This window comes from Lissotriton vulgaris, chromosome 2_1, assembly GCF_964263255.1.
Source record: "Lissotriton vulgaris chromosome 2_1, aLisVul1.2, whole genome shotgun sequence".
Classification (NCBI taxonomy): Eukaryota; Metazoa; Chordata; class Amphibia; order Caudata; family Salamandridae; genus Lissotriton; species Lissotriton vulgaris.
Window position 1 is genome coordinate 358009156 of NC_141687.1, and position 18685 is coordinate 358027840.

Sequence of the window (18685 nt, forward strand, 5' to 3'; positions counted from 1 at the left end):
GATGGCACAGTGAAATTCTTATTATGTTTCCCCCTTGGTTTTCATGCGAATCTTGCCTCTTTGCCATGCCCGTGTGACGGCCGGACTGGACAAACGACACTACATTTTTTATTTGGGAAGTTTTATATATACACACACAGTACACTAAGTTATTTTTAATACCCTTTTTTTTTATTAACATGCACTTGTTGATTTTGGGGCTGCATATAGGATTATCTTGAACTTGGAAGACGATGAATTTGTTTTTCGCGTGGGTGCTTTCTAGAAAACTGCTGTTCGCGCACCCAACATGATGTGCAATGTATAAATAAAATTTTTATTGCATCCATTTTTACATGATGGTTGTATGACATATGAGAATTTGTCTTTTTATGTATTACGTACAAATTGTTCTTTTATTGATATGCTTTATCCAAATAAAGTAACTGAATTGAATTGACATTCTAGGCAACGCATCATAAAACAAGCACTGGTAATGCATCGGTTTCGCCTATGTGATGTAAATCTGCTAATTACATTTTATAGTATCACATAAGGCGAAAAAAGCAAACCTTTGCACAAAAAGAAACCTTGTGATGAAGGAAAGAGCTCCCTGAGAAGTATCACGGAAGAGTAGAAGATGTGGCACAGCAGCCAGAGCAGCTGACTTTGGAGCTGGGGATCCCAGCTCGAGTCTCAGTGGTGCAGCATTCTGTGATTCTGGAAAATTACTTAATCTCTCCTGGTGATAAATTGCGCTTTATAAATCTGCTAATTTAGTTTAAAGTATCTTCCAAGAGGAAAAGGCAGAAAGGGGCAACACTTTATAAAAATAAAAATTGTTCCACCAAAGCATATGTCAAAAGTATTTCAGCTACGGGAAACTGATTAAAAAGCAGACGAGGAACAAGTATTGGTAAATGCAGAAAAATATGCTACAGCCAATAGAAATGGAGGGAAAGTAAGTAGCAAGCACAGGAACAAATGGAAAGCTAGGGGTGCAGGATGTAATCCCCTGTTAAGATTTATGTTAAAAACAATAGATTACGCAAGCACAGCTCAAGCACTGTGTAGGCAAAACATACAAAGAAGTAATTACAGAGGATCTCTGATTTAGTTTATTGCAAGACTAACGCGTTCGGCGCTTATGACGGAACCGTTCCGTCACGCGCCTTGGGTGAGCTGTGCTAGTGACGGAACGGTTCCGTCACGGCCCGCTCGACGCGCCTGCGTGGCTCGTTCTATTGAGCGGGCGCGTTCGTGACGGAACCGTTCCGTCACTAGCACAGCTCACCCGAGGCGCGTGATGGAGCGGTTCCGTCACAAGCGCAGGTGAGCCGTGTGACCCCCCCCCAGCACTGCGGCGGAATTGCCGCCGCAGTGAAGGGGTTAAAACTATTGCAAAATTGCCATATCAACATCCTAATTTACTGATTCTAGCAGCGTATCTAAAACCATGATTAGATAGGTAAACTGGTAGCAGAAATTTGATTTATAAAAAGATCATTCTAAACTACAACATATAAAACAAATGCATTCTGCCAATCTAGAATTAGCCTTCCTTATGAATGACAACCTCATTAATCATTTATCTACTGCTGCAAAAAGTACACGACCCGAGACAGAACATACAGCAAATCACAATTAAAGTAAAATTTGATAGCGCTGTGGCATGTCTCCGTAGCCCATTTCAAAACCCAGGTTTTGGAATCTGAAAAAAGTGTAGGCGATTATCTTGTGTATCATTGTGCCAGCTAGAGTCCTTTTCAGAAACCCTTGTTGCATTCTGATTTCATAAGACAACATTATAGAACACTGCTTTCTTTAGCTTAAAGTCTGAAAAATCCAATATTCTGGACCTAATATGCTGTTCAGCTATAACCGCCATGAGTTGAAAATGCCTAATGCTTCCATTTGCATTAAGGATAGAGCTAGATACTTGGCAAAGGAGTTGGAAGCATCAATGCACTCTTTCTCAATTTAGTTTCAAACTAGACTCTTGAGAATACGATCATCCTGCAACCATAATTTGTGCCAAAGCTTTATGTGGAGGGCATTTTTGCTAAGCCCTGCCTTAGGAGCCCAAATTACAACCTTTGGGATTGGCTGGAGGAGTGGCTCAAATGAAATATTTCCCTATAGGTGTTACACTGAGTTTGAGCCAGCCATGACTCACATTTTATAGGAAAGACAACCACACTCTAGGTGAAAGATGGAAGAAATGTAGCTTTAATTACTTAAAGAATGGAGATTTCTGAAGAGCTTTATAATCTTGTATATAAAGTATTGTGATCAAATATAAAAGAGGGTCACCTTATATTGAGCTTGGAGAAGTGGTATCTTGGATATTGATGTCTGGTAGCCAAAATCCTAAATAAATGCAGGTGCAAGTGGAATTAAAGATTTCACTGCCATCTCCCATTGACCCCAATCCCTATGTTTTTGGGAAAATATAAGTATCTCAGTTTTGCTGCTGTTCAACCGAATTTTATTAGCCCGATTAAAAGCATACAGTGCGTGAAGTGCTCTCTGCTATCCAGTACTTGGGAAATCAAGTATCGCAGGATCAGCATCCCTGTATTGCTGCACCTCCAAATTCTGCTCCATACTTTTGGGGAACTGGCCTTGGATTTTTCTAATGCTGGGCCAAGATCTGCAGTTTCAAGGGTGAAAAGCATGCGTGCCAAATCAAATCGTTGCTTTTAGCCCTTATTGTTGTAAATGTGGTTTGATAAAAATTAACCATGGCCCCATTGATTTGCACCCAAGAGTCACTATAAAACAAAGGTCTTCAAGCTGTTGGGCGTGCAGTTAGTACATGAAAAGAGTGTGGGAACTGTTCTACTGAATGCCACGGGGCTAAACAGAACAAGTTCTGCATTTTATTGTGTTTTTTCACCTTCAGGTATCTGCATATAAATATTGCACGCATACCTCAAATGAAAAATAAATGCAAGTTAAACTACCAAATGGGAAATAACTTTTTCACTGCAGATATCTGTGTGTGTGACCATAGAGTCACAGAACTAAACCCCTAGTGGTGCAAAATCCAGATTGGTCAGAAATTCTGAATTATTTATAGTGTTATGTTTATTTAGAGTACTACGTGGCCCCAGCCTGTGACAGAAAGCACTGAGAATGTCATTATTTTTAAATTGTACTACACAGTAAAAACTGTAAAACAGGCTACCATAAAATAGAGTTTAGGATGCTACAAGTACTTTAAACATATATATTCTAGTAATTTGACTATATCTAGAGCAAATAGTTGTATGTTTGTCCGTGAAAAGGGTGCACTCCTTTTTAATGGGATCACACATTACCTCTCAAAAGGAAAAACTATTTTCATTATGACGCTTCAAATGACTCGATTCAATAAAACTAAGCATGGGCGAATTTTGCGAATCCACAATTCGCGAATTTGCGATCCGCAAAATTCGCGAATTTGTGCGAATTTGCGGAATTTTTTTGGGCGTGTTCGCGGGGCGATTTGTGTGTTCGCGGGGCGCTTTGCATGTTCGCGGGGGGGGTTTTTTGCGAGACCGCTCGTTGTTGTGCCCTTCTGCCCTCTGCCCCACTCATTTTTGTGCCATTCTGCCCTCTGCCCCACGCGTTTTTGTGCCCTTCTGTCCTCTGCCCCACTCGTTTTTGTGCCATTCTGCCCTTTGCCCCACTCGTTTTTGTTCCCTTCTGCCCTCTGCCACACTCGTCTTTGTGCCCTTCTGCCCTCTGCCCCTCTCCTGTTTTATTTTAGAATGGCGCCGGCAAGCTGCCAGCGCCATTCTAAAATAGTTACTAAGTTAGCTTCATCAGGAAGCACTAATAGATCAAATAAAGCAGGTGCTCGAATTCAGTTAAACTCGAGCACCTGCTTCTATTAGTGCTTCCTGTTGAAGCTAACTTAGTAACTATTTTAGAATGGCGCTGGCAGCTTGCCGGCGCCATTCTAAAATAGTTACAAGCTTTAAGCTTGAACTTTTGCCCCCCGGATCCGTTCCGCTCGCGGATTCGCGGATTTTCGTCAAATTTGCGGGAGTTCGCGGATTGCGAATTTGCCGAAAATCCGCGAGCGGAGCGGATTTTGCACCCATGCTTAAATAAAACCCATACTGGCTCCCAAGCAGCCTTTACATTTGTTGATTAACCAATTGCACATATGTACATTACTTTCACATAGCAGGCACCTTGGTGAGAAGGCATGCTTCTTCTTTAGCTGTTATCCCTCTATCTTCTTCACAGTAGAAACCTCTTCCCCCTGACCTCAGTGAGTGACCACTGGACCCCAATTATGGCTCTCTTACTATGAAAAGGGACGTGGGGCACATATCTTGCTGGCATTAGGTCCCAGGTTACCATTACTACGCACGCACCAGGGTCCAAGCAACACAGGGTGGGAAGGGCTAGATGTGTTTTTTTGTTTTGTTTTTTTAAACATAAAAAGGCAGAAAGCCTGTTTTAGTCATTTGTCCTAAAAGTGATGGACACATGGAGTTGGCAGAGTACACAGCCTGCTTCTGAGAGATTTAGGTATCAATGGTGAGGCAGCTGCAGAATTATGGCTGTTTTAATCTCTTTCCTTACTTGTATTACATGCCCAGGTAATTCGTGCTGTGCCAGTGTTGCTTTGGGCAATGAAGAATTGGCTCTATGGAGGCGAAAAGTTAAGTAGAGCTGATGCCTTGATTTGGGTGTCAGAGAGATGGGACAGAGATAATGGTGTGAGATGGGAGCCCATGTTGTTAACAATGGGCAAAGGAGACAGCTTGCTTCGCAAGGCAGTAGCTATCATTAGTGAAGCACTTGCAGTAGCACTGATGTCTAGGGGTCGAGGGTCCCACTGCATCACAATTACGAATGTTATACTTTAGAAAGTGTTCATGTCGGCTCATTTCCCTGGCTAGCATTAGGGCAGATGGCACCCTTGCTGCAAAAAAGGGGGGTAACATGCGGTAGCTTATTTTTTTTCCACAAAGACTCGGAGCTTATTTTAAGATTATCATAACATGTGTATTTGTAAAGTGCACGTTCAACCAGAAGGGCATCTTGGCACTGAATAACAGATGTTTATTGTTACCCAACCCAATGGTACTCATTTTATCAACCTTGGAAAGATGAAAGGCTGAGTGGACCCGCCGGGATTTGAACCTGTGACCATGAGGTCAAACACAGGGCTCTACACTGAACACATTAGTCCCCAAAGCTACTAGAACTGCTTTATTTTTAGGAGATAGGAGATAGATCCCTTCTCAGGGCTGCAGCCATCATTAGTACAGCAGGAGGTGTTACATTGGGGCTTACGCCACCCCAATAATGTAGAGAAGTGTTTTGGGACATTTCGTTTTTTTGTTTGATGCCATTGCTCTTTTATAAGTCTCACATTAAGTATGGACTACTAGCTATAGAACAGCATCCCTTAAACAGTCTGATAATCCATGCCACCAGCGATCAGACCTGCACCTCCTACTTCTTAAATCCTTGCCATAACGTTTTGGAAGTGAGAGAAAGCACCTCTTTTGACATGGTTAGCACCCACTGGAACATGATGTGGTTTTGATTGAAAGCGAACAGGGTCCTTGCCAACTGGGTCCGCTGTACCAGAGCTCCTTCCCTAAAACTGTACCACAATTGGCACAACTTCAGACCCACCTGTAAGTCTCTAGTAAATGGTAGCCCTGGTACCTAGGGCATTGGGACTGAAGAGGGTCCCCTAGGCACCCTGCACCAAGGCCATGCAAACTGCCACTGCAGCCTTGGTGCAGGCAAAAACGAGAAATTCAACATGGCACACTATCTGTGTGTCATATCAAAGCAGCACTGCCTAAGGTATGTCTAAGTCACCCCTGTAGCAGGCCTTACAAGCCCTAAGGCAGGGTGCACTATTTCTCAGGTGTGGGCATATCTTCATGAGCAGATATGCCCCTACAGTATTTAAGTCTATTCTTGATATTGTAAGTGCCAGGGAAGCCATAGAGAGTACATTGGCTGGAAACTTGACAACTAGTGTTATTATGTTTGCACTTGTAAAGCGCGCTGCTACCCGGAGGTTTCCTGGCGCTGTGCAACGCTGGGGAACCCGTCCTGGCTTTCCCTGTGGGATGGTCCCTGCTGGGAGTCCCCGGGGTGGAGCCAGGCATCCCCGGCGTTGGGGGGGGCCGTTGTGGAGATTAGGCAAGCTAATGCCCAGAGTTGCTGAGTGAGACCCCAGATTAGAGTAGGCACCGAAGCGAGAATTATCGAGTCCGCTGACCCAAGTCCACGACCCTGCCGCGTCGGGAATTGAACCCTGGTCCCGGCCGACTTCTGCTCCCGGGTCTGCCGCCTCTAACTGGTGAGCCACACCAATCCAGTGTTCTCCAGCACCATGATGGCTTCACTGAACCCAGGTGAGTTGGGTACCAAACAACTATTCTTAAAAAGGCACACTGATGCCTGTGTTGGATTTATTAAAACATGTACTTAGAGGCCACCTCAGAGGTGCACCCTGAAAACCTACCAACCCTGGTGTGGTATCTGACTGGCTTTAGGCAGATTGCCACCACCAGGCAGGAATCTGGATCCCTGTGTCAGGAGCCCTAGCTTTCTGAGGCCATAATCAAAGCCCCTTTTGGGTGGAGTTGTCACACCTCCTCCCCCAGGCAGGCGCAGTGCTTGAGAGGGAACCTTTAAAGGCCTTGCTGCCTTTGTAATGCGACCCCCACTTTGGTGGCAGACTGATGGGAAAACTAAGTGAGAATATGAGGTGTGCCCCCTTTGCTAACTCCACCCCTGAGGTGCTGGAGGCAAAGTGAAGAAATTTTTTTCAGTGCGCACCATCTTGAAGATGGTGGGACGTAACAAATCAAGGCTAGGACTATGCTCCCCTCCCACATGACGGTGGCATTATAAAGGGTGTGGTCACCCCAGATGAGGAACTCCGTGTTCCCTCCCTGCCACTCCTCTGTAACATCCCTAAATCTAGTATTTAGGTGGCAACCCAGACCCTGAAGTGAGATTCCTGATGACCTACGAAGCCTGGTCACCGCAGAGCCACAACAGCAAGAAAGAAGAAGGACCAGTGACTGACTCAGCACCAATCCTGACGGCCTGTTTGCTGCCTTTCGCCCCTCCTACAAAAATTGTTGCATCCTGCTGGCCCAGCAACCGCCAAAACCCTGAGAAGACTTCCTACCTTCAATAAAGATCAAGAACTCCCGTGGACAGCGGACCTGTCTAGGAGAAACCATCTTTAAATAACAAGAGCTCTATCCCAAAGGAACCATGAAACCACCCACCAGACCAACCTCTGCACTCTGATTCCTCCCCGAAATCCTGATGCTGTCTCAGAAAGAGAACCTATACCTACTCGTACTCTCCAGCAACATAGACTAGGGCAAGGAACCTTTTAGTGAGACTGCCACAGCTAGGGGGATTCAACCTAGAGTGGAGAAAAAATACAAGCCTTCTACTCTGGACCCCCAGTACATCAAGGAGAACATACCGGCGGACTCCATGACTGTAGCCACAGCCAGAAAGATGAATAGGGTCCCCGCATGATCCGGCCCACCTCCAGAGAAGGAAAGCTAGAGGATGGACCTGATGGGGAGGAAGATGGAAAGGGAGGCAGCGACGCAATAAAGAATTGAATATGGAAAAGAATATGGCCACCAGCAATTGGAAGAAATGGAAGTGGGCGATTCAATGGAACACAACCCTGGTAACATTACCCTTTCCAGGAAAGCAAAATACAGAAGTGGACAGACTAAGCCGGCAAGAGAACACCTCCCGTAATTGGGATATATAGCAGGAAGTGTTGGACAAAGGGGCCGATTATGATCTCTCTAGGAAAGCCCTCCATACAACTCAGATGGCTTTCGTAGCGAATTGTGCTCTGCGAGTCCGAGCGACCGATTCCGATGCACCCTTATGGCGACGGACTCAGTTCGCTCAGACTCCTATTGAACTCTATGGGAGCCTGTATACTGAACGCGTACATAGGCTCCCATAACAAAAGGGGTAGATGGAGGAAAAGCATACACCCAGTGGCGGGCAACCCCTGGTGCCTGCCACACTGCATGCAGGGAAAGGGGGACCCATGGGTACCCCCACAGAACCGATTCTGAGGGCCCCAAGTGAAGGGGGGCCTGCTACAGCCCCCCGAACTCCAACTCCCACAGCTGTTTTGTCTCGCCAATACCGAGTTAATACGGCTGTCAGAATTGTGCATCGTATATGTTCGTTCAGAAGCCGGCTCGTTGCGCGGCCCGATTCAGCTGCGAACGAGTCGGACAGACAGGATCGGATTCAAAAAGGATTCGGTCGACCCAGACGAGATCTCCGAATCATACTTGGTTGTTCAGAACGGGGGCAGGTTCGGTCTGAAACAGACTCCGAATCAGATTTGTTCGTTCTGGAAAATGTCTGAAGGCCTTCCTAACAAGTTCTTAATCAGCCCCATAGTGTTTAAATAGAGGGGATAACAAATTTTTTTTAAAGACTTTTATATAGTGTGAACTAGACCAGAGACATCGGGTATCAGAGCGCTTTACATGAGCACCTGTTTTGTTACAGATGTACACATTCATTTGAATGCCAAACATAGATTTGCTTTCAACCCCGGGAAATGCAAAATGCCCAAATTTCGTGTCCAGGTGTCCACACCTCCTGTTCGTAGGAAATACCTAGTCTATAAACTGGTCCGGGAGATTTGCCTACACCTTTCCCTCCGAATCAACCTGGTCCCAAGGGTTCTAGATAAGGCCAGACAACCATGAATGTCAATCATAATAATCACACTGCAGTGGGTTAGACAGACAAGGTATTCAAAACTACTAGAGATGTCCAAAGGACAAATCATACCTATTAGAGCAATTTAGGACCTGTTAACCATGCAGAACAGAGAAGTGTCACTCTGAACCAACTTGCAATGTTGCTCCTGAATACCTAGAGTTTGAGCACCTTCAACCAGCCGCGGCCCATGCAGGTATGAACAGTGGGGCCGGGTGGGGGATGGTTTCGACAGAGGACAGGGGAAATTTCAATCATTATTTAGTTTTTCCTCTCTGTCGTCTGTCAAATCCCCCCCAAAATCAGCCCTACTGCTTTTACCTGCATAGGCTGCGACTGCCCCATAGGACGATGGAATTCCTGAGGGCGGCAGGAACACAGAGCACCAGAAAGTGCAACACAGCCAAGTGGACCAAATATATCCACTGGTGCAGAGACCAAGAAAGACTAGAGACAAGGTCAGAACGTTACGAACATATCTTACCCACCTACTAGACTGCAGCCTATCTTACACTTTACTCAAGGTTCATCTGGCTGCCATAGTCACTTACAATGGGGGAACCACAGGAAACAGCCTTTTCACACTTCAGGTAATGAAAAGATTCCTGAAAGGGCCAAAGAGATTGGCGCCACCAAGAGCAGCACCAGCGCCCTTGTGGAACCTGAATACAGTGCGCACACAACTCAACGCAGAACCATTTGAACCAATGCACAAGACAGAATTTAGGTTTCTAACCCAAAATACAGCATTCCTAATAGCCATCACATCACTCCACAGGGTCAGCGAGCTGCGAGCACTGACTTCAAATCCTCAAAGACAAGGTGGTTCTAAGCACTAATCCACAGTTCCTTCCACCTTTCCATGTCAACCAGAGCATCCAACTGCCAGCCTTCTTTCAGGATCCTAAGACTCAGTCAGAGAGGGCACTTCATACCTTGGACGTGCGACAAGCACTCATGTACTACCTACAGAAGACAAAAACAATCCGGCAGGGGAACCAACTCTTTGTCTCCTTTGCCAGGTCTAACAGCAGTACACCAGTAACCAAGGGGACAATTGAGTGACCGATAGTGTAAACTATCGGAAAATGTTATACAAGGGAAGGGAAGACCTTACCATTATGCCCCAGGGCGCACTGAACCAAAAAGAATGGCGCAAACCTGACATTCCTGGCAAACTTACCACTTGATGACATCTGCATGGTTGTAACATAGGCATCCCCACACACCTTAACAAACTCTCAAATGCACAGCATATGAACCCAGAAAAGGATTCATGCTGCAAAACAAAATGGTTACCTACCAAAAGCAGCCTGAAGAGTTTTCTGGATTCACATGAGACCCTCCTGTTTCCCCAGGAATGGGGGGAAAGCAAACGGGCAAGGAGAACAACAAACTGAGAGAAGAGGAAGTTTTTAAAAAAAGAGGGGAAAAATCTGATGAAGGTGCCAACCATCAGAACCTTTGAGGCGCCGTCGGACGTCACACAAGGGATGAACTTACCAACAAATGGTGGTCGACAACGCCCACACAAAGAAGCATTTGCAATGCAATAGGTCTCGCATTTGTGAGAGTTTAAGTTATTGGCGTTGTAAATGACAAAGCCTTTTATTTATCTGTTTTGAAGAACACCAATAAAAGGCATGGTCATTTACAATGACAATAAGTTAAACTCTCGCAAATGCAAGACATATTGCATTGAAAATGCTTGTTATTATTATTTGTCATCTGGGTGATGGGGATACAATCAGAACAATTATCAAATATAGACGACAGAGATTAAAAGAGGCTGCATTTGGGGGAGTATGGAGTTCAGCAAGATAGTTTGGCTTTGAATTTGATCTCTCAACATACTCACATTCTGTGCAAAAATTAATTGACTATTATAGTTGACACAATACCGGTTTGCCATGCTGAAATTGTAAAGAAACACTGCAGTCCTAGGTGTGACTGTGTGTCAGAACATGTCCATGAGTAAGGGAGTTGCTATGCCTGGCATTATAAACGCATCAAAACAACAGCTCCGAAAAGCTAAAAAAGCTGTGGACTCGGGAGATGGAGATCTGACTTTGAGCCTCAGTCCACGCTCCAATAAAAGGACTGCTGTTCACGTTTTTGTTTTCAAGGACGTTTGAATATTTGATCCCATCGAAAGCATAACATCTCCAAAAAACAACTTTTCACAGTTCCCGCACACATCATACTTGTTTTGGAATAAACACGAAAATAAAGTATGAAAGAAGTTTTCTCAGGCGCAGCGGTTTGGAAATCAGCAGCCCCACAGGCGGTTATATTTTGAACGTACCTTTGAATGTCGAAGGAGTTAAACGAGAAGGTGCTTTCGGGAGTAAGAAGAGGTGTAAAATCTGTCTTACCGTTGCGAAGGACGTACAATTGCATTCTCTTGAAGAGGGGCTGCATTGCTAGGTGGCCGCCTGCCTAGGCTTTAGAGGTGTCCCCATGACGCAGAATCTGACAGAACTGAAACGGCAGCCCATGCAGTGGCTTTGGCGTCAGCAGCAGCCCCAGACACTGTCCTCACATAACCCTTCGTAGCTACCGCCTGGAGTGCAGTAACGGCGAGAAAAGAGCTCACGCTCTCTCAGCTCCAAGAGCGGACCCTGGAGCAAAACCGGGAAGTCAGGCATCCTTGCCCGTGACATGGGCTGTGACGAGGCTGGTGTGGCTCGTTCATGTGGGGCTCCCATGAAGCTGGGAGGGCCCTACGGTAGCGGTGGAAGTCCTGAGAAGTCCTGGGTCCCAGGAGGGGGCCCGGGTGAAGTGGAGAGGCGGGGTGTGTTTCTGCAGGGCTCCCGTATTCTGAGGGAGCTCTTGCAGGGCGTCGCATTGGAACCCCGCGCAGGCCGCCGAGAAGAGTCTCTGCACAGCAGCCCGGTAAGAGGGGCTGCATGCTGGCACTAGCACTGCCTGTCCTGAGCGGTCTCCCGCCATTGCGGGCCACTCCATCGGGGGCATATTTTATTTTAAGCGCCAGTGCACTGACACACCTTGGGCATTTTGTGTAGTGTATTTCACGCTGTGCAGTCGACGGGGAGAATGGAAAGTGAAAGTGCATGAGGCTGCCGAGGACGGAAGGGGAAGGGCTCGCAGAGCATGCTTGCGCGCGTTCACATTTCAGTCCGGCATGAGCGTGCCACTGTCTTGTCTCCCTTCCGAGGCAAGTCAGTAGCAATAGATCTCGCTGGCGACAGCGCTTCGGTCGCCAGGCGAGGCCTAAAAACAAGCGAGAGAGAGAGAAAGAAGGACAAAACACCGTTCCGGACCCACCCACTACATGGTGGAAGAGATTCACAGTATTTGAATCCATAAAACTCTTCAGGCTGCAAAACTACTCCTCGTAAGTAACCATTTCGTTACTGGGGTCCTAGTAATTCCAACGGCATGGAAATATTGCGTATTACAATATTTTCTGAAATAGCCAGCATGAACCAGTGTTTTCAGACTGATTATCAAGTTTTTCCCTTTTACAGCTCCATTCTCAGAGTGAAACACCACATAACATGGTTCAATAGGATGCATATGGAACCTGAATGTCAGGTCGATGGTAAAATATCATCAAGATATCCTCGACCTGATAGGTAAGGAATCGCCGGATGTTTTCTGTGTGACGGAGACCTGGTTACAGGAGACCGACACGGCCGTTATCAACTTGGCCTTCCCGCCCGAGTACTCGGTTTACACTCTTAACCGAGCCTCTAGAGGAGGGGGAATAGCGCTTGCGGTCAAGTCCTGCTACCCGTGCGACTGGCAAGGGCAAAAAATCAATGGCTGTGAAAGCGCGCTGTTTAAGATTTCAATTACGCCCAATTTTGCATTCTCGGGCCTTTTGATTTACCGTCCCCCTGGTAGCGATGTGGCTTTCAGGGAGGCCCTCCCAGATGCTATCAGCACGTTGGCAGCAGGCTGCTCCAATTTTTCCATTCTCGGCGACTTAAACCTCCACTACGACAACCTGTCTATACCTGCGGTATACAGCTCTGTTGCCGATCTCGAGGCTCTTCAGCTAGTTCAGTTGGTGCTGCAGCCCACCCATGTAGGCGGTCATACCTTAGACCCTTTTTTCACTAATCTAGCAGAAGCCAGTATCTCCACTCCATCTCCTCTGGCCTGGACTGACCACTATTTGGTGCGTATCCAGTGTCCACTGTATGAGCCGCACCGTAAACCCACGGTTCGCTCTATCCCTAGACGACGTTGGAATAAATTAAAACTTGATGATTTTTTCCATCTTCTGTCCACTGACCCGTTAGGCCCAGTTGAAACCGTGGATGTGGGCTACGACCGCCTCTGTGAGTGGGTCACTAGGGCCCTTGACTCACTTATTCCGATAGTTTCGTGTAAATGTGGGTCAAGGGAGTCCTTGGTACGATGATTCGCTGCGGGTGCTCAAAAGCACCTGTAGGCATGCTGAGCGGGTCTGGCGCAAAACTTATGACAGCGATAAAAAAGTTTTGTATTTGGCCGCTGTAAAACTTTACCATCGAGCAGTTTGCAGAACCCGCGCGGCCTATTACGCCCTGCAATTTCGTACCAGTACTAACCCCTCCAAAACTATTTTTTAAGGCCCTGAAAGACCTTATAGCTAAAAAGGTGGTTGCGATTCATCAGGGCTCCATTTCACACTGTGAAACCTTGGTGGCTTTCTTTTTGGAAAAGGTTCATGCCATCTATAGAGCCTTTCCCACAGTCGTACCCTCTGTCGGTAGACCTCTTAAGCCCCTAACTCTGGATGCTTTACATTCTTTCCCGAGTTTAACACCGGAAAGCTTCGGTAAATTGGCCCAGCAGGTCAAGTCAGGGTCTCCGGCTGACCCTCTACGGCCAGCTCTGTTCAGAGACCTAACATCTCACGGTCTCTCGCCGGTTCGCTCTTTGATCAACACCTCATTAGCATCCGGCGTGGTTCCAGTGAAGTGGAAACGGGCGGTAGTTATGCCCATCCTCAAGAAACCAACCTTGGATGCCGGTAAACCTGAGAACTACCGCCCAATCTCACTCCTTCTGTGGCCTGCCAAAGTTGCGGAGGCGCATGTCAACTCTGTCCTCTCGGACCATCTTCTACAGGCTAACATCTTAGACAGCACGCAGAATGGATTTCGTGCAGGGCATAGCACGGAGACAGCTCTACTCTATATGGTGGAGCATTTGCGCTCCGTGCTTGATGCGGGTCAAACGGCGGCGCTGGTGCTATTAGATCTGAGCGCCGCCTTTGACACCGTGTCCCACCCGATCCTTCTGCTACGCCTGGAGGAAGCTGGCGTTACCGGCCCTGCACTCCAGTGGTTCCGTTCTTTCCTTGCCAACCGTTCTTTTTGCGTGGCCGTCCCGCCCCATCAGTCCAAATTTCATCCTCTGGATCTGGGGGTCCCCCAGGACTCCTCGCTGAGTCCCACGTTATTCAACCTATACGTGAGACCGCTGGCTGAGGTTGTCAGGCATTGGGGTATGACCATGGTGTCATATGCCGACGACACTCAGTTAGCGGTTACGATCAGCGGGGATGCGGATGTGGATGCCCCTAGATTCCAGAACGGACTTTGGGCGGTCGCCAGCTGGATGACCTCCAACTGTCTCCAGCTGAACGCAAGCAAGACGGAGATTATGATCTTTGGCAAGCATACGGAACGCTGGGGAGACAGGTGGTGGCCGTCGGATTTGGGTCCTACGCCAACTCCGGTCGCTGAGTTAAAAAACCTTGGGGTGTGGCTTGACCCAACTCTCACCTTTGTCTGCCATACTAAGCGCACGGCGGCCTGCTGCTTTGGCATCTTGCGTGGATTATGGCCCGTATTAAAATTCTTTGATGCTACCACCAGGCAATTTGTGATTCAGGCAACAGTAATTTCTCGGCTCGATTATGCCAGCTCCCTTTTAGTGGGATTAAATCAGGCCGAAATCACCCGCCTGCAGCGCGTTCAGAATGCAGTGGCGAGAGCTGTTGTGGGCCTACCTAGATGCTGTCCCACAACTGTTATTGTTATTGTTATTGTTAGGGGTATTTGTAGAGCGCAACATTCATCCTGCAAGGATATCACGGCGCTGGAAAGAATAACAGTGAAACCCAGGCAGTAGACAGAAAGCCAATTGATTAATCTGATGTGGGGAATAGTGCGGTTTTTAGTTTTTTCTTGAAGGAGGGGTAGGAATCCGCGAGTCTGAGGTTGATGGGTAATTCATTCCAACATTTCGCAGCAATGTGAGAGAAAGCACTTCCGCCCATTCTGGATAACTTAATCCGAGTGGTGGCTGCTTTGGCTGAGGATTGTGAACGTAAGTTCCGCGCTGGGGCATAGAACTTAATTCTATTTCGTAAAATGTAGGGGCCAGTATTGTGAATTGATTTATAGGCAATACATAGCATTTTGAACGTGGCTCTTTGTCTCATGGGCAGCCAGTGTAAGGCTCTCAGACAACTTGTGGCTGAATCGTACTTTTTCTTATTGCAGACAGCTTTTGCTGCGGCATTCTGGACCAGCTGTAGTCTTTTAAATAAGTAGTCCGACATACCTACAAATAGTGAGTTGCCATAATCCAGCCTGCTCACTAGTAGCGACTGGACTAGGATCTGTCTACATTCAAGTGGGATCCAGGGGAAGACTCTTTTCAACCTTTTTAGTATGGCAAATCCTTTGCCACATATTAGGGAGACATGGCTTTTCATTGATAAGGTGGTGTCCATCTGAATTCCTAGATTTCTAGCAGATGCTGTAGGGATTGGTGGAGAACCTAAAGTAGTTGGCCACCAGGTGTTATCCCAGAGCTGTTTGGCCCCGCCAAAGAGTAGAATTTCTGATTTGTCAGCGTTCAGTTTTAAATAGTGGCCCTGCATCCAGTTGGATAGCTCTGACAGGCAGTTGTGTAATCTGCTTTTGGCATCGTTATCTCCATTTAGGGTAACCATCAGCTGAGTATCATCAGCGTAGGAGCAGATATTAATGCCCCATTTCTTGCCAATCGACGCCAAAGAGGAGACATATACATTGAACAATGTTGGGCTCAATGTGGCTCCTTGGGGGACTCCGTATTTAATCTTACGGGGGGTGGAGGTAAAGTTGCCTAAACAAATAGACTGGGATCTGTTTGATAGAAAAGACTCCAGCCAGTTTAGGGCTTTACCTTGAATACCTTTTGCGGCGAGTATGTGAATTAGCAGTTTATGGGACACGGTATCGAATGCCGCTGATAAATCGAGAAGTATCAGGGCAACCGTTTTGCCTTTATCAACCTGCATACGAATGTCGTCCATTACAGCCAGTAGCGTTGTTTCTGTGCTGTTATTAGATCTGAAACCTGTTTGGGAGGTGTCGAGGAGTTTGTTGGTTTCTAAATAACTTGACAGTTGTTTTGTTACCAGTCTTTCTAAAACCTTCGATAGAAAGGGGAGCTGTGAGATGGGGCGGTAGTTGGTTGGGTCATTTATATCCGCACCCGCCTTTTTTAGTAATGGAATTACTGCTGATTTTTTCCAAACTTCTGGAAAAACAGCTTGCTCCAGAGACTTGTTAAGAACTTTTGTAACTGCGGGGCCAATTGTGGGAGTCAGTTGAGAAAAAATAAAGTGTGGGCACACATCCCATGGTGAGCCAGATTTAATTTCTGACATGGCTTTAGTGACCTCGTCTTCTGAAAATGGGCCAAAGGTAGAGCAACTGGTTTGCAAAGTCGGGTCAGTCCGATACTCCACAGAGGCCAGGGCGTTGTTTGTGAAAGAGGCATATATTTTGTCAATTTTATTACAAAAAAAGTCACTGATTTTTGTGCAGTTCTCTTGTGATGGTGTCAAGTTGGATGTAAGGCTAGGAGGATTACAAAGATCTTTTACAATTTTAAAAAGCTCCTTAGACGAATTTTTATTCTCTAAAATTTTTTGAGAAAGGTAGTCTTTCTTTGCTTTGCGTATGGCAGTATGGTATATTTTCAACTGATGTTTGTAAGATGTTCTATCTTCGATGTTTCTACTAGTTCTCCATTTGTGCTCCAGAGAGGTGCATTTTCTTTTTTCAATTTTTAGGTCTGGGCCATTCCATTTCTCAGAGGTTTTTGATTTTAATCGATTGGTTACGCGAGTCCGTGAACAGTGGGCAAGTGCTATCTCTATGTTTTCTTGTAGGAGGCAAATTTCTTCTTCGCATGTCATTTCAGGACTAGGAAAAAAGGAATAATCTTCCTTGAACTTTTCCAAGGAGAATTTGCTCCAACATTTAGTGGAGTTAGCCGACTGGGCTAGTGATCTACTAACACCTTGCGCACGCTGCATTGGCTACCGATTGCGCGAAGGATCCAGTTCAAGGTCCTCTGTGTAGCTTACAAGATTCTCAAGGGATCCCCTGCCTTGATTCTTTCCAACCTTTTGACCCGCTATGTCCCGGTCCGTGCCTTAAGATCTTCGGACCTAGAACTTGCTGTCGTCCCTCGTTTTAAGCGCTGCCGGGCTGGCGGCCGCTCATTTCAAGTACGCGCCGCAGTGTTGTGGAATTCCCTTCCCCTTGAGATTCGTGCCCTCAGGGATTTGCTCTCTTATCGTCGAGCTGTAAAAACTTTCTTGTTTCCTTAGTTCCTTCCGTTTGCCCCGTTCTGTCCTGTTGTGTTGTGTTGCTACCTTGTCGGGCGCCAGGACGCTCCTTTGCTGGAGCATCTGTGCGCGTAATAAATGAGTTTAACATAACATAACATAACAATAGAGCAGGTAACTTCAGTTACCCGGCCCTTGGAATAATCAGGCCACTGGTCATCGAGCACTCGGTCCCCAAAGATCTCCTTGAGGTGAATCACTATTCTAGGATCTAACTGGATGCTCAGAGATCAGTTATGCAAGGTGGATAGTTAACTGTTCCAGGAAATGAGCAGTGCCCATTAATCCGATAGCCACCTTGGTCACTCTGTGTTTATGGTGTCCCTCCGTGCTCTGAGACATACCCACAGTTTCAGAACGAGATTGTTACCCACTATACCAAAATGTTTGATGAGCAACTATCCTCAGTTCCATGTGATCCCTTGTTGCATGAAGATCCATGAAATTCATGTGGTCGTTCAGTATCTTGTATTCCATGTGGTTGGTCAGTATTTTGAGATTCATGTGTTACTCAGTGTTTTAATAACCGCGAGAGTGTGCTGTATTTGCATATCCATATGGTCACCCAGTTTTGTATTATTTTCTTACTAGTGTTTTGACACCTACATGCTTACTAGTCTTCCCATATCTGCAGTTACTCGTTTCCCCGATTTCCACATGCTTACTCAGTGCCCTTAGATCCACCGGATCACTTAGATTCTGAGATTCATGCTATTAGTTGTCTGTCTTCTGTGGCCATTCACAGTATTGAAGTTCATGTGGTCACTCAGGATACTGAAATCTATGCTCTTCCTCCATGTTCTGAGGTCCAGTTGGTTACTCAAGTGTCCTAGATCAAAATACTCCGTATTCTGAGATGCAAATGGTCTTTAAGTGTTTGGAAATCCACGTGATTGTATGATGTTGAGTGATCACTGTAGCTTGGGTATGTAGTGACTGTATGATGCTGTGTGATCACTGTAGCTTGGGTGTGTAGTGACTGTATGATGCTGTGTGATCTCTGTAGTTTGGGTGTGTAGTGACTGTAGGATGATGTGTGATCACTCTAGCTTGGGTGTGTAGTGACTGTATGATGCTGTGTGATCACTGTAGTTTGTGTATGTGAGTTGTGTGTGGTTGCTCACTGTTATGTGATCCATGTGGCCCCTCAGTGTGCTTAGTTCTTTTTGACTGTTCAGAGATCCATGTGGTAACTTAGTGTTTTGATTTACACGTGATCATCTATGTTGTGACATCCATAATGTTGCTCAGTGTTTAGAGATCTATGTGATCCCTCAGTTTTCTGAGATCCATGGGGTCACTTGGTGTTCCTAAATCCACATGTGTGCTCTATTTTATAAAATCCACAAA

The 18685-nt window shown here is 46.3% G+C and overlaps 1 protein-coding gene across 2 annotated transcripts in view; it reads left to right on the top strand.

The window, feature by feature from the left end:
• Window positions 1-18685, top strand: part of RAB34 (RAB34, member RAS oncogene family) — a 125613-nt gene that overhangs the window by 104208 nt on the left and 2720 nt on the right. The gene's annotated exons all lie outside the window — the stretch shown is intronic.